Below are 17,755 nucleotides of genomic sequence, written 5' to 3' on the forward strand. Positions count from 1 at the left end.
AACATCTGTCCTTGGGCACCTGCACAAGCACCTCCAGCAGTCCCTCACTGCCTCTCTCCTCTCCTAAAGCGTCCAGCAGCCCATTTGCTCTGAGCTGCTTTAACCTGCATAGGGAATATTTAGGAACGATCATCTCAATACAGTGATTTCTTCAGAACGTGTAAACAAGATGAAGCAATGGCCTCAAACAAATCAAGGAGCCGACTTGATGAACTACAAAAACACACTGTGCTTTGCAGCAAGTGTTCAGATGCCATGGAATCATTGTGCCACTGTCTGCTGTGTCCTGGCACCCCCAATCCCAGCCCCAAAACTCACTGACAGCAAAAGGGACTGCACAGAAGCCCAGATTCTGATTATACGCTCACAGAAAGAGCCAAACAACTTCAGTACAAGTCCTTTGTTTCAAAAAACACCATGAAATAAAATGTACGAAACTTGCACCAAAGTTGAACCACTGAAGTTGTGAGATAATCACAGATTGAACAGAGCCCAGACTGAACAGAACAACATCAACCTCTGCTCCTCAGCCAAGTGTTTCCTCCTGCACAGGCATCCCAAAGCCTCAAACTGGTGTGAAAACATGAGCAACCTGTGCTGGGGCCGATGGTAGCACAGGCACTCAGGGTGCTTCCACTCACTTTGCAGTTCTTTGGAGTGAAGAGTTGATGGTCCACAAAACTGCCACACTTGACGCATAATCAGAGCACCTCCCCATCAACGTCATCACTGCTCCCACTCCTATGTGGGATCACATTTAACTGACACCTTTACCAAAAAAAAAAAAAAAAAAGACACTGACTTTGCAAGTACAAGCTGGGCAAAGTAACCCAGACTTGTATCACCTCCTTTCTGTTCCTCTTCATCCAAAACACAGGACCTCTCAGCTCATGCTTCGCACACCAAGGATGAGGATGCTGCCACAGCCACGGCACTGCCTCTGGTCTGCAAGGAAGAAAGGCTGCACCTCGGGCAGGTCTGCTGCTACACACAGAGCCTTCTGCTGTTCAAAAGGGGATGCTGAGCCCAGCACGCTGTGTCCAGCGCTTGCATGAATACCAGTGTGTGGCAGGGAAGGACAACCAAAACCCTGCTGCATTTGTAACAAACACCAGGTGCTATTTTTAAGGAACAACTTAAAGAAGACAAATAGCAAAGCTGTGGATGGATGTCCCTGTTCATTGCAAGGGAGTTGGAATAGAAGGCTGTTCATTGCAGCCTTTCAATACCTAAAGGGAGCCTATAAACAGGAGAGGAGTCAACCCTTCAAAAGGGTAGATAACAGCAGGACAAGGGGAAATGGTTTTAAGTTGAAGGAGGGAAGATTTAGGCTGGATATCAGGGGGAAGTTCTTTACAGAGAGAGTGGTGAGGTGCTGGAACAGCTGCACAGAGAGGTTGTGGATGCCCTGTTAAAGGTTGGATGGGGCCATGGGCAGCCTGGTCTAGCATTAAGTGTGGAGGTTGGTGGCCCTGCCTGCAGCGAGGGGGAATGGAGCTCGATGATCCTTGAAGTCCCTTCCAACTCAAGCCATTCTATGATTCTGTGATAAAGGTCCCTTCCAACTCTAAGGATTCTATGATTCTAACAGAAAAAAAAAGAAAAAAGAAAGCTGTGGAAATTAAAATGCCTAAGATGATGCATCTATATCCACTATCAGTCAAGCCTTCAGGAATGCTGATAAATCGCAGCAGCCATAAAGCATGGCAGCTACAGATCCATCACATTTCTGAGGCCCAGACTACCATATACTTTTTTTATTTTCAAATAAAATCCACATCACCATCTTCAAACAGCAGTGTCTGAAAGGCATGCCCCAACCCCTCCCCAGCACAGCTTCAGGAAAAAAAGAGCAAAACAACAGAAAGCATTTGTAACAAAGCACACTGATAGTCAGGTAGGTATTTCATTTTCTTTCTTTCTGAATTTAACAAAAGCCTGGATCTACCAGTCAAATTAAACAGTGTGCAGTAAAGCATTAAGTCTGTATTCAACAAGTTTAATTACTGTGTAAATGAAAGAAATTATTATTCATTCATGACATTTATTTCAGTTCCAGTGCTAGTTGCTTTTACAAAGCTTGGATTGGGGGGCGGGGGAGGGAGGAGGTTGGGTGTATAATTACTACTATATTTCTTTGCCAAACATTAGTGAACTTAAACAAAAAAGTGCTTGTTTTCTGTAAAGAGGAAAAAGCATGTGAGCTATCAACGATGAATCTTAAGGACGCCCACAGGCTTGACACGGTGCCAGGCTCTGATAGGTACACCAATATTTGGAAGGCTGATAACAGAGAGCTCATTGAAGCCCTGAGAGAAGCTCGGGACTCTCGTGGGTCAAAAGCCACCCAAACTATGGGAACAATCCAAGCTGGCTGCCCCTGGGGAGAAACGGGAGCCACTGCACGACATGAAAGATAAACCAGCAGCTGATGCTATCGGAGACTATCAAACAATGCATCTTTTCTGCAGGATTTTCACAGGGCTTCAACTTCAAACAAAGGAAGGGGAAAATAAAAACTGTAAGCTGACTCAGACCAGGCAATGTCTGAGGGAGAAAGCAAGGGAATGGCAGCACAGGGTACACGGGTGATGCAGTAAGAGACACTTGGCAGCATCCTTCATTCTGCGCAGCGTGCTGAGCTCAGGGGAATGGTTCTTACCTGCTCTGATCCACACAAAGTGATCTACTTTCCTGAGAGTGCTCCAAACACATCTCGGTGACTAATCAGAACATATCTCCAAAAATACACTCTTTTTGGAACAAGTCATCCCTGTACTTTCCTAGCCCTCCAGCTACCAGGCATGTAATTAGCGCACTGCAGGAAAGATCATGCTCTGGTAGAAGTGGCCTCGGTTCACTTTAAAAACAAACAAGTAGAGAGGAAAAGAAAAATTTAAATCTAACCTTGGGCCACACAAGTTGTACGTAAGAAATTACAGTCGATGCTTTTAGGTAAGTGGAAGAAGCAGAAACGATCTGCAGGCCAACAGAACCAAGGGAAGAAGTGCAGTGGTGTTTCACATCCGCATTTAGGCATTCCGTGCACCCCGCTGAGCCAGTCAGAAGATATATCCTTTTTAAGAGATGCTCTGCAGAATTGCTGTGGCTGACTACCATATCTAAGGCATTCAAGCGATCCTCTGAAAGCCTATGAAGTGCACTCAACTACAGGAATAAACACAACTAATTTCTTCATTTCAGAGTAATACATATCAAAGCCCATTCTGAACTCAATCCCACTTCATAATGAGCCTCTCTGAAGTTTGTTCCCAATTTCTTGCTAAACCAAATCAAGCCAACTGGAACAAGCCATAATCCAAGCAGAATTCAATGAACTGTGCCCATTAAGACAGCTATTAATGCTTGTTCTCAGGGTTTAAACCAGGAGATTTAAGGTGGAAAAGAGATTATCCCACATCTGCCTCCAAGACCTCCTTTTGCTGGCATCAAACTGCCCCTCAGACAGACAGATGTCAGAAGGGGTGGGTTTGAGACCCTGACCCAGTATCTCATATTCTACACGCCATGCTTTTTACCTACTGACTGCATCTGTATCACTTCCAGTTCTTGACTATGTTGAAATTTAAGGCTCAGAAACCTTGGACCCTGCTGGTGTGGGCTGACCAAGCAGCCCCCAGTGCAGACAGACCTCCACAACTCCATCCTCCCTCCTGCTTAGGCCAGGGGGTTTTCAGACACAAAGCACTGTCTGGGGCCAAAACCTGATTACTGCTGCACCCTAACAACCATAATGATAATAAGAAAGGTAATTACAGCCAGAAATAGGTTGAGCAGCTCAGTCACGTGAAAGACAAGTGCTTTGGTTCACATCTGCATGACAATAATGACAATTAGATTCTCACTGTTGCTTAAAATAATAGCTGAATTTACGACATTTGAAACAGGAGCCTGATGGCCTTGTTCTCTTTGGACTTTTCGACACCATTACAAGATGAGGCACAAACACAGGCAGCATTCCTTGCAACACCCATCTGAGTGCTTCACCCGTGCTTATTAAACTGCTGTCAGAGGACAGCTGGGCCCTGGGCTCACAGGGTACATCAGCTGTTAGAACAGGCTGGGAGTTTGGGGTTTTCTGGAGAAGGTGAGGGACACACCACCAACCCAACTCCACTGGCCAGTGGCTGTAGGTACGATGCCCTGAATTGAGCAGAAGCAGCTGGGGAAAGAGCCAACCCATGGATGTGCACCACTAGAGGAGCACTGCAAACAAACCATTTCTTTTCACCCTCTTGGATACCTGAGCATGAGCTGGACAACTCAGAGCAACTCATTAGGCACATTCAATAGAAATAAGGAAAATGTCTCCTTGTAGCTATGAGTGCACTTGCATTGCCTGACCGTGCTCCATACCCCTGCTCCATACCCCTGCAGGCTCTAGCTTGGCTCCCTCACTCAGCAAGCCTGGAGTTTTCATCTATTCAAGGGAAGAACAGCCACAGAAACAGGACAACAGATGTACTTATGCCAATCTGCCACATGAAGCAGTGCCATGAGTGGACTTGAATTCCCAATTCAGGAAAAAGGAAAGGCGGGAAAAATTTCTTGCACTGATAATAACAGAGTAATTTTTTTTCCTTTTTTTTTTCCCCCACATTTATTTATTTATTATTTTCATTTCTTGTCCATTAGCCTGGAGTTTCCATGCGTGCCAATGCAGGCTCTTCTCTGACCCTAGAAACTTTACCATAGAGGGCAACAATATTCCCCTCGCACAGCGAGCGCTCAGTGGGAAAGAGCAAACCTCACCAACCCAGGCACTCATGGGCAGCAGCCAGCCAGGCTGGAAAGCACACACAGCCTGTCAGTAGGCATTTATGCAGCCAGCTGAGATGCACGAACAATTCATATAAGGCAACACCAAAAATAAAGCTAATTACTTTAGGCTTGTGATAAGAGAGATCCCTTTTCTACAGGCAACTTCACAAGGTCACCTCTTGCTTTATTCTCCCTCTTTTTTGAGCATATGACATTGAACTGATTTCGAAGCTTATCTAATTCCACCTCATGGCAGGAAGGGGTGAAGACTTCAAAAAAAACAAACAAAAAAACATGGAGATGAAGAAAAAGCCAAGCTGGTAGAAGAGTTAGGGCAATATTTATAAAAAGAAAAAAAGAAGAGATTTTCTTACAGTCAAAACATAACCACAATCACAGTGTTTAAGGTCACTTCCTCTCTTCATAGAGCTGGGAGCAATGCTGTCAATCAGTCCTGAGCTGGTAGTCTCAGCTCACTCTGAGTACACAGAGAGGCACAGAATCAGAGTAACATTTACCCTCTGGGGCTGGGGGGATGGAGCACACAGCTTCCAACTGGTTCCAAAGGTCCTTTGGGAAAGACGGGGCCTCTGCCTTATTAGTGCTGACATTCAGCTCTCAGAGTAACAGGCTGATACCTCCTTAGTTTAATCACAGAATCATTGGGGTTGGAAAAGATCTTCAAGATCATTGAGTCCAACCACCTAACACTAACCAAGGCTACCAGTAAATCCTGTCCCTCACCACAGGACACTCACTCACCTGTACCACATCCACATGTCTTGCAAATACATCCAAGGATGGCAAATCCACTGCTTCCTTGGGCAGACCGTTACAATGCCTAACCATCCTTTCTGTGAAGAAATTCTTCCTGATATCCAATCTAAACGGTGCATCTCAAGTCCATTTCCTCACATCCTATCACTTGGCACCTGAGAAAAAGAGACCAACCCTCAACTCACTGCAGTCTCCTTTCAGGTACTTGTAGACACCCATAAGGTCTCTCCATCAGCCTCCTCCTCTCCAGACTGAACAGCCTCAGCTCCCTCAGGTGTTCCTCACGTCTCCTTTGCTTGTTCTCCATTGCTCTTCCCTGAATGTGTTCCATCAGCTCAAACATTCCCATAGTGATGGGCTCAAAACTGAATGCAGAACTCAAGGTGTGGCCTCACCAGCACTGAGTACAGAGGGATGAGCTAGTCTTGCTAATCTCTAGTCCTGCTGGACACACTACTTCTAACATAGGCCAGGATACTGTTGGCCTTCTTGGCCATTTGGTTCATGTTCAGCTCTGTTCACCCCATTTCTGCAAGCCAGATATCCTTTCAAATCCTTCCCCAGTCTCTTCAAGAGATCTCCAGGCAATGTTTTCTGTGCCTCCAGCTTTGCTTAGCTCCCCATGCAGAGTTACCACTGAGGACCCATCCCACCCAAGGCTCAGTGGCAAACAGGAGTGTTATATGTGCTGACAAAGCAGCTCCCTTCTAACACATACCATTGCCTGGGCTCAGCTGCAGGAACATCCTCAGCTCAGCCAAGAGCAGAGGACCTCGGGCTCTAGGCTGTTTGCTCCTGCACTTGCTAAAATGCTGACCTAGTCAAGGAGAAAATAAATAATCCATTGTGTTAAGTCTTCTGAGAAGAGAGTCTGCTCTGTACAGATATGTGAACTGTGTACAGACACATGAATTGTCTTAGCATACATAAGGCAGTCCCAAGGTGAAGCTCTGGCCCTTCTAAAATAAAAGTCAAACCCTCCCTGCTTAAGCATGGGTCTGAATCTCACCCTTGCAACTGGTTCACGTCATTTCTTTGGGCAAATCACTCTGAGATGGGTATTATTACACATAAAATGGGATATTTACTTCATTTTCAAGGTTGATTCACTGCACGACGCATTGAGTCTTTAAGGTTAAGATATCAAGACTCTTCTCTTACAAATTCATCCTGAGACAATGGCACGAATCTGCAGCTGTCCAACTGCCATTTGATTTATCACACTATATGTTACGCTGGGATTGTATGGCATGGTTGCATGCAACCACAGTGTCAATGAACTGATAAAATGACAATGAAGTCTTAGGCGGACTCAGGAGAGACCTGGGACCTGGGTTGTGAAAAAGACCTGGGTTCTCTCTCTCTCTTTTTTTTTTTTAATGTTTATTTAATAAATAACACTGAACCACAGATCTAGAGTCAGACGATAAAAGAAGCAAACAGATGCTTGGTGTAATATTCAGTATCAAATAGAGAATCTGTTTCTCATTGATCCCAATAAGTACAGGTACTTATCTCCATGAAACTCACAGTCTGATATCCTGTCATCCACTCTTAGAGATGCTCATGTACTTATGAGTGCACCTCCAGCCAGACACATTGACTTTCACTGAGCTGATCAGGTGAGGCAGGATTAGAGAAGGAAATTAAAGGTTACTGCCATTTTCTTCTCTACAACCTGCTTCCTGAGTTGAAATTACAGACTCTGTATCTAAACCATGAAGACACAATCAATACCATACCCATGTTTGGTAATATTTAAAAGGTATGGCAGGACTGGAAACGTGCACTCACACAGACACACACACAAATCTTTCAGCTGTTTCAATTACGGTCACGATAAAAATCAGCTTCCATCCCTGTAGGGAGCCTTCCCAGGTCAGGGTTGACCAGTGAATGTTCCACACAGTCTTTGTATTTGGAAAGAAACATTTCTGGACACACAGGCTTATGGTGGGACTGCACAGGATTCGCTGCTCTTTGGAGATACACACAAATCTTTCCTGATATATTCATACATCTGGTCTCAGGGATGCAAAGCAGTCTGATGGGCAGTCAGCACCATCAGATGTCTCAGCCCCTTGTTTTACATCTATCTCAGGATCTTGTAAGATATCCCTATAATCAACCCTCTGCCAGCAAAGCGATTGGATTTTAACAACAACAACAACAACAAAGACTTTGAAAGGACTGTGCCACTATATTAACCACCATCCCAATCCTGTGCAAACTCACAAGATCAGGCAGAAAGCAATATGAAATCTCTGGTGTGCTACCCAGGACCCTTTCTGGAGTATCTAATAATTATTTGGACTTATTAGCTATACCTTCTGCCAGGCTCAGTGGTGAATTTCTGAGGTCACAAAAGCAGCAGGTCTCCCAACAATCTCCCACCCATGACAGCAGAAGGACCCATGTCCCTGTTTATAATAACCTACCCTTGCTGAGAGATAAGTGACATTGTGTTCTCTATCATGCCGTAGATATTGTGATGTCTGAGCACTCAACAAGCCAATCTTCCTAACCCAAACAATGAAGTACCAGCCTGTACCTCCAGACAGATGATCCAGGTTTCTCTTTAGTTCCTCCTTTTCAAATGGAAGAGAAAAAGCAACAGTTTGTGCTCAGCTGAGTGCCAAGATAGTGCTCCAGCCAACAAGCAGGAGCATGGGAAGCAGCAGCAGCATGTGGGCTTGCTGTGCCCCTCTGAACCAAGCTGCTGCCCTTACTGCAAAGCTTCACCCCATCTCTGGGAGCAACCTCTAACAGCACATCCACAGCACTCATAACCACCATCAGGGCCGTGTCCAGAAAGGCAGAAGCAGTTTTCCTCCCCCAGAAACATCGTATTGTACCAAATCACTGCCAGTCCTGACAGAAAGAGGGGATGCTTCCTAGGAGTAGAGGCATACGTAACACCTCCAACGTAACGTATGGGTGCCTCTCTCTTAAATTTGCTCTCTTGACCCCTTCCTATTTCAGCAGCCTGCTCTCCCCACCTCCTCAGAGCTGCAGAATGCAGCTCATTTCAGAAGGGCCCAGAAGGACATGAGAAGCAAAGACTTTTTCTGCTTGCATCAGATTCTCCACTTCGGTGACATCAAAGTTAGGAAATCCAAACCAAGTGATAGCAAACTGAAGCAGAATGGAAACGAGCACAGAATCGTCTTGGAGAAGCAGTTGATTTTCCCTGTCGAAGCACTGCTGCTAATAAAGTAACACAATTGCAGCTTTAACTCTCCTGGATTGACAACAGAGTTGAATCTCTCTTTCAACCTGTCATAAGATTTTTAATCCAAGAAGCAGCACTTCCTTGGCACCGTTGCAATTGTTATATTTTTCCAGCTTTTCTGATATAGGGATTTTAATCTTTTTAGCCATGAAATGACTTCTCTGTACTAGCACTCATGGAAAAATCAACTATTGCTAGCCATACAAGCTGCCAAGTTCCTGAGACCAGATGGAACGACTCCTAGAGCTTTGAAGGAGATCGTTGACAATCAGAGAGAATACACTAAACACAAGTGATGTTTCAAGAATGCTGGACAAAGATTGATTGCAACACTGAAAAATTACAGAAGACTAAACAAGGAAATAGAAACACTATCCATTTATCTCTAGCATCTGTATCATGTAGAACAATGGAAGCTGCAAATTCTGCTTGTATAAGGCTACAAAATAATGCAACCCACATGTGCTCCCCCCATCACCCCCTGAGAACAGGATTCCATGCCCTCTTCTGACTTGGAGAACAACCCCATCGCCTGTGGGAGCTCAAACTGGATCTAAGTCATTTGCTAAGTGCAAAGCAAGACCTATTGGGAAAGGCAAAAGGAGACATTTTATAACTCATCTCAGCATATGCTGTCTCAGCAGCGTTATCTGCCATGCAGCACAACTCTAACACGGTATATTGGAGCTGCCATCGAAGTGAGGCCAAGTCAAAAGAGTGGGGGAAAAGACCATCTATGGAGCTTTGAGCACGTTTCTATCATTACCACGGAGTGATGTGTGGCACCTCCTCTAATTTCCTCTGTCATCTTTTGTGGTTTGTGTTTGGATGTTCAAGGGTACAGTTGGATACAGAACCCGAATCCGTAACAGTCGGTGAAACCCTACCCTGTCTTTTTAAGCAGATTAGGATCTACACACAGACCTCTAACCTGCTGTTATCGTGTTAGCTTTCACAGCTCCTTCCCAAAGGAATAAAACGACTCCAACTAATTAGACTCCAACTCTCCCTATCTGCCCCACACTACCATAGGGCTCCTTTTCACCTCCTTCAAACATAAACATAATTTAGGCCTAACAACTCGTACAAGGGTGCTAAAGAGCTCTCTAATGCAGTAATTCACTCATCTTGAAACCCACAATTTCCTGACAATTAACTGCACCAGTCAAGACCTCAATGCAGAGCCACCTCCTTCTGATCTCTTTCAACCTGCCTCTTATCAGAGCTTCCTCTGATGACCCCAAATTCTCCTATCAGGAAGCAATGACCAACCCTCGCCTTCCTCCATCCCAATTGATTTTGCAGATGTCTTTCATGCCTCCTTCACCATCACCTACTCATCCACCGTAGCTCTTTTAGTTCACCCAGGGGCCATTCTGCACCTCTGAATTGCCTCAAAGCCCTTCTCAAAGCTTTTGCAATGTTGGAGGTCGAGAGCTGCACACTGTGCTCACGATGTGAGTAAATTAAGGATTTCTATTTTGTCATACCAATACTGCCTGTCCCATTCTTGGTACTTTTCCTAACATTTTAGTGGCTTTTTCTTTTTTACAACTACTGAGCACCATGCCTGTGTTTTGATGGAGGTATCCATTACAGCCCCAAGACCTCACCTGTGTGCAGGAAGCAGCTCTGAGTCCACCATTTTATTTAAGGCATCAGGGCCATTTTAGGGCAGAATCCACAGTCCTTAGAAGCAGCAGAGACATACCCACAGGCTTGCCACCATAATGAATTTAGATCCAGATGTTTCCACTCCGCATCTCTCCTCTGTTTTGCACTCAGTTTCTGCAGCTACCTCACACCGCAACGAAACATTATTTTAACATTCCCAGCGTTGATTCCTACACAACCAGTATCTTCAAATTTGCTAAAAGCACACATAAATATTTCATAGGGCAGGCATTGCTGCTTTCCCATCCAATTGCAAACAAAATTATTTTTTCTCCCAAACAAATCCAATAACTTGATTATCTGATCTGGTCCGCTCTTATCCTTCTACTTTACAATTTTCAAATATTTGCAGTTGTAAGTCTTTCAAAGTTTTAATTTACTTAAAATGATTCACAAGCGCCTTGTTAATCTTTTATCAGTTTTATTACAAACTGTAAACAAAACCCAGTTCTTAAATAATTAAAGGGCAGAACAAGTCCTCAGGCAAATGAAGTCTAGGAAAGAAAAAAAATAAAATCAGAGTACGCCGTTCAATTTGTTTCTTCCCATCTAAAGAGTTGGTGAAATTGACTTCAAAACAGAAAATCATTCTAGATGAGCAGATTGGGTGTGATATCCCCCCAGCCTCCCTCCTCTACCTGTCCTGAATATTAATCTCGTTGCCTTGTTCAGCACTAAGCATCCCACAGGCACACAAGTCAGAGGATGTGTCCTGAGCAGCCCCTCAGAAGAGCTCCTCCTCTGTGTGTGCGCCCAGCCACAGCCTCAGCACATCACCGCATGGCCTAGCTCAGATGCACGCAGACTCACACCATTAGGAGCTGCTCTAAAAGAGGCGTCTTGAGAAGCAGAAGTTGAGAAAGGGGCTGAAACCATGGCAAAAGGCCTTGGATACAAGAAAGCACATTTTGACCCCCGGCCTGCAGCGAAGTGTGCAGCTGGCTTTGAATGCAGGGCCTCCAGCAGGAGCCCACAACCCACCCAGCCTGGTCAACCACAACCACCAGCGTTACATTCACACACAGCCGCAAAGCTCGCCTCTGAGATTTGGACTGAAAAGTGTTACGTTATAATAACGTAATTATTACTGTTATTGCAACCTAGCCTATCATCCAGCAACTCTTCCATCAATACAGCAGCGTGGAGAACGGTGCTCACTGACACCAAGCACCCTGCCATCGCTTTGGAAGCGTTCATACAAGGTTTCTAGCTTTCTGATGCATTTAAAATCATATTTCCTTCCTGTTACAAAAGAAACCATTTCTAATGAAGCTCTCCAAAGCGTTGCAGTCTGAAGAAAACCCGAGCCACTACGAGAGCAAGTCTGTGTAAATTCCAATTACCTTTTGAAGGCTACACTGCCATGCACACAAAAATGAATTCAAATGCGTTACACACGCTTAAAAATGTGTAATGGATGCATTGCTAGCCTATTACATGCAGTTCATTGTGCAAAGATTTTTGGTTGTATGTTCTGTGCAGCGGGCTGTAAAAGTTGCTTAACTGAAGAAAACACATTTGATTAAAAATTTACATCAGAAGAATGTAACAGGGTTTTTTTTTCCTTGCTATTTTACCTGCCACCGACTATTCCCATCAGTGTGTGCAGCTCCCCTTACTCTCCCAAATACACGAATAGGAATAGAGACAGAATATTGAGGTCTAGGCCTCAAAACCACATTAAAGACAAAGCTGCCCAGGATCTGGCTCCAGCTGGAACCGGAGAAAACAACATGCTTCCACTTAGAGATGGGAGGATCCTGAATTGACTCCAGGATGCTTCAACAGCTTCTGCTCCAGTGACCCCAATTTGTGAGAAACACCACGGGGAAAACTGGTGGCACTGGGACTTCCCAATGCACGCCTTGCCTGGCATCTGCCCAGGTCAAGCAGCCCTCCAGTTGTTCTCCTGTGCAGGATGCAACAACTGCCCTGGATTTCAGGAAGAAAAAGCCCTTAAATCTCTCCCGTTTTGCCAGAAGAAGCGAATGAAGCTCCAGATACATGGGTGCTTCTGAGCCTTCCCTTCAAAACAACACGGGTTAGCGATAAGCACTTAGAGCAAAAAGCAAATTACAGCTGCTCAGGAGGATCTGACATTCTTCTTGAAACGCCTCCATCTGAAAACAAACAAAAGCTCTCTCAAGGACTGCCCAGCCACCAAGAAATGATAGAACTGGAGAACCCTCCACTTAAACTAGCTCAGTAAACAACACTTTGCCCAACAGTATTCAGCACTGCTCTCCAACTACTCAGAAATCAGAGCTGACATTCTGACAGTGCGGATCAGCTGGAGAACAACACAGAGGGCACAGAGTGAGCAGCTCACAGCCTGCTCTGCTCGGATGGCTCTGGGACCCACAGCTCACGCTGCTGTAACCACAGACACAGCTCACCCAGCACACAGGCTGGGCCAAAGGCAGCACAGGCTGCTGAAGCACGAGGGCATATGTGTACTAACCTGTATTTACAGGTAAGGTAAGTTAGTGCATCTATCTTCCTGAGCTGTTTTGATCAGGCCCATTATGCGTACACAAGCACAGAAGACAAATTTCACTCTTCTTTCTAAGATGCTGGTAGTCACAGCTGCAAGGTGATTTAGGGAGAAAAAAAATCAGATCTTGTAAAATTCATAGGCAGGAAAGGAAAAAAAATGGACAGTTAAGACTGATAAACAGACTGAACTGGGTTTCTGCAAGGCAATTTGGAAAGAGAACCCTTTGGTGATCACCTTCATCAGTTTAAGGAGTAACACATCCAATTTCACATCTGCAGAAATCCATCTACAAAGCAGTAATGAAAAGCAGTAGGAAAAAAAAAAAGAAAAAGAAAAAATGAACTATTAAATAAAATCAGCACAATGAGTTCCAGTAGCACTTCAGAAAAAGCACTTGGGTTCCCACCTCCCCAAACCAAGGACAGTCTGAGCACTGAGAGAATCCTAGAATGGCCTGGGTTGAAAAGGACCACAGTGATCATCCAGTTCCAACCCCCTGCTGTGTGCAGGTCACCAACCAGCTGACCAGGCTGCCCAGAGCCACATCCAGCCTGGCCTTGAATGCCTCCAGGCATCCACAGCCTGCTTGGGCAACCTGTTCCAGTGAAAGGATCAGCTCCCCAGCAAAGTGTAGCCATCCCACGAACAGGGAGCAGGCTGGTGGGCTCGCTGCTCTTCTCTGGTGCCTTTGGCTGATCCCAAACAAAGGAAAACGGCCATCACGGGTAGGCATTGCTGGAAGAGTTCATCCTTCCAGCAAAAGCACCGCTCTGCAACCAGAGTGATTTACCATCCCAGCATCCCACCTGTGTGTCACACGAACGCTGTGTATATTTCAAAATCCAGCCTAAATAAAACCAAGGACTCTCTGATAATTTGTTCCCTACAACAACAGGGGAAGAAACAGCCCCAGTACAAGGAACACTGCGGGGGAAGAGATCATGCCACACAGCAGATAAATAGGCACATCTCTGTCAAACCATTCTTCTAAAAGGAAAGCAACAGAGCAAAGTCAGAGAAGAAATTAAAAGCTAATTTCCTTAGAAACACAGCCAACACACACACGGACATGGGCACAGCAGCCCTTACAAGACGCATCGCTCGCTGCCTGTCCAGAAAGATGCTTCCTGCCTCCATCCCCCCATAGAGCCACACATGAAATGAAAGGCACATCTGCTGTGCTCCACACTGCTCAATACTGCACCGCTGAATTACTGGGTGCAGACCTCATCACCCTCTTAAAAAGTAATTTGGAATTGGGGCTTTGATTTAGATTGGCTTCATCCTTTACTTTCCAAGTGCAACCGGTAATAATGCAGTCTGTGAGTTTAACATTTGAAACAGGGGTTCCATTTACCTCTTTGTAGTTACTGGAGGAAAATGACTGTAATTGAAATCTTTCTGCAGGAAATGAAGCCCTTCAAACATTCAAAGTGGTTGCTGGTCCTTAAGGCTTTTTATTTTAGCTGTCAAAACTGTAAGCTGCCTTTCAGAGTAGCAGGAGCCTTATGTTAGAAGAAGGAAGGGAAGAACCCTGCATCTCAGATCTGGGTGTTTCAGACCCTTTTTCTATCCAGGACTCAGGCAGCACTGGGAACACAACAATTAACCTCCACTTTAGTGCAGTTACATCTATCAAATGAAGTCCTAAAGGCGCAAAGGGCTTTTCAAGGGCAAACCAAACCTTTCAGGCCCTCCAGCACCAGATCCATGAACTCCTTCAGCCTCGAGCAGCAGCACACGGAGCCAGGCTGCCCACTCATGCTGCCTCTATACACTTCTCCCACACCTTCTAGAAGAATTCCATGCATCTCCAAGAGCTTGCCTTTGTTTTTGTTTCCTTCCCTCAGATCAGACTGATTTCCTCCTGTCAGCGTTATTATTCCTACGGAACTGCTGAATTTTAATTAGTGTAAAGGCAGTCAGACTGAATATGGGCATTATGTAAAAAAGGCTTGAGTTCAAATGACCTTGTCTTAATCCTTTGACACAAAAACTTTGTGGTTTTTCTCCTTCCAGGAGGCTCCCTCACCGTTTATATAATAGAATGTTGGCAATTAACTTGATAATGAGCTCAAGATGAAGTTGTGTGGGTTTCTACTTTAGTTTTAATACCCGATTATTTTAATTGCAATGAAAAATACAGCGCTGTGCAAAGGTTGTATAGCACCTGTCTAACATGACATGGAGTAACCACTGGGATGACCTGAGCCAACAAACAGCCCAAGCACGCTGTTTTATCCAGCATCTACCTGTTGTGTGCAGCAGGAGTGTATAACTGCCTGCAAAGTTAGTTCTGTCACGTATTCAAATAGATGTGCCTCATCATAGAGAGATCTTCCAACACCGAGATCTTCCAAAAGAAATCAAATTAAAAAAAAAGAAAATCTGGAATGACCAGAGGCAAGGATGTCAACTTCAGCTCAGGCAGCTAATAAAAATGTCAATGAACTCATTTACGAGAGAATTAAGGAGGAGGAGTGGTGTAACTGGGGTGGCACACATAAAGCAGCTCCTGATCCAATTGAGATACTGCAGAGGGCAGAGGTCCAACCCCGCCATGACCTAACAGACCTACCTTGAGCTGGGATCACACAACGCTTCCCAGTGAGCCAACAAATCCATGCAATTTTTTGCACGCTGCCAGAGGAGTCATCACCTTATTTCTATCCACTCCCAACTGTGTATTTCCAAGCACACCACGCCGATCTGACTGGGAACACAAGCAGCCCCAGAAAAGGAATACAGCCCATTCCCACAGTTGGATCAGTTCCTGGATGTGTGCCACGAATGCTGGCAATGCAAGGCTGCAAGTGAGAGCGTTTGCTCAGAAGACGGCAGACTCTAAACCCACCCAGCCACACTGCTGTAAAGAGCTGCTTCAACACTTAATTTCCAAGGTTTTCCTGATTTAGTTTACGTAAAACCAGTGTCTAAAACACTGATAGAGCTGCAAAATGATTTGACCTGATTTTCAACTTAGTTATTTTTGGTTACACCACCACAGCAGCACTCGTGTGCCCACGGTGTCCATCAGTTTCACAAAGTCCGCCCCACTTCCCACCCACATCACAGCAGCACGACTTTATGTGTCAACCAAACCTGAAGCTGATGAGGAACAAAGCCCAGCATACACCGCAGCAGCAACACGGGCACAGCACGCCGTGTGTTTGGGTTGTATGCCTTTGCCTCACAGCTAAGATGTGAACTCCTCAAGCACCTTCTTCCATTAGGAAATGCTTATTCCATGGAAAGGACCTCAGTGTCTCACTATGAGGGATAGTATTATGGTTTGGACGTTGTGTTTTTTCCCCAAGAGATGAACGGACGCAGCCGCTTCCCTGGTGAACCAGAAGAAAATCCCATCGGGCACAGCTAACTGTGAAGAACGCCGACCAGATGGCTTTCCTGGATGTCACCCACATTCCAATTTCCCAGGTTGTAATCCTGAAAACATCGTTCTGTGAGGGAACTGCTCTGATAGGTTATGTAACACACAGCAGCCCTGGGACTGAAAGCCGTTATCTGCTCGGGTCGGTGAGCCGAGGGCTCTGTGGCTGAATCACATGGGTTATTACAAAATAATTAACATACATAGATAAATCACAAACGTAGTAACATCCCTCCAAGTAACCAGCCTCACCCACTGGTGGATAACTAGTGATTTCATTAGGTTACTTCCAGGAAGAGTTGCATAGAATGCACAGAGTCAATCTGTTTTGCTACAGGTGCTTATAGGTATGAGCTGCCTTTAAATAATGTAGAATTAGTGCTGCTGAGATAAAGTACAACTGCCTAATAAAGTAGACTTTGCAGTCCAATTGCCTCAGTAAGAAGGCCAGAACAAATGAAAACAGAATAGTTAAACCTGAGACTTTGTTAAATGGGCTATTTGCAGCCAGGGATAAATGATAGCACAGTCTTGTTAGGTGAAATATATATATATATGTATATATATATATATGCTTTCACTGCATGCAGTATAACTTGAGGCACAAAGACGAGAAATAAATCAGTCTGAGACTATTTTCCAGAATAGAAAATTTCAGGCTAACAGCACATACATTCATTTTTCCCCATTTTAAGACAGCAAGCTGCAGCCTGCTCGAGGACAGCTGGGCAGCAGGCAGCGAGGCTCCTTAGCATCTTCCCCAAAAGCACATCTTGCTCCTTTCCCCATTGCACTGCGGGAAAAGGACGCTGTGAAGCGAACATCCCACCGGCTCGTGCCGTGCCCGGCAGCAGGACCAGCCGTAGGGGCTGGCAGGCAGCCTGCAGAGGATCGATGCTCAGCGGACGGCCGTGCTGCAGAGCCGGCACAAGGAGCTCCGCAGCTGCGCTCGCCCCATCCGTGCACCAGGCGCGTGGCTGGAGCGCGTTGCTGCGGGCACCGAGCAGCGCTGCAAGCCCACAGCAAACAGCACAACCAGCAGCCTCACAAAGCGTGGCGCTCCTTTTGGATCAATGCAACTTTCCCCCCCCCCCTCCCTCCTTGCCCGGTAATTATGGACAATTAAATAGTTAGCTTGTCACTGAGAAAATATAAAAGAGAACCGACTGCCCGGCAGAAGCAGGTCACATCTCAGCGCCGGCTCTAGAGAACAGGAAATATTTCTCCTTTTCGAGCTCCACGCACACGAAAAACGTATACATCCCCACTGCTGCTTTGTTTTAAAAAACAAAAATAGAAGAGTGCCACAAGCACCAGATCTGAGCGCTGGTCCCCGCTCTCCCCGCACGGAGCGGTGCTGCCACTCGGGAAGCCGTGCCCGGCGCTCTCCCCAAGCCCCAGA

Source organism: Meleagris gallopavo, chromosome 21 (assembly GCF_000146605.3).
Source record: "Meleagris gallopavo isolate NT-WF06-2002-E0010 breed Aviagen turkey brand Nicholas breeding stock chromosome 21, Turkey_5.1, whole genome shotgun sequence".
Lineage (NCBI taxonomy): Eukaryota > Metazoa > Chordata > Aves > Galliformes > Phasianidae > Meleagris > Meleagris gallopavo.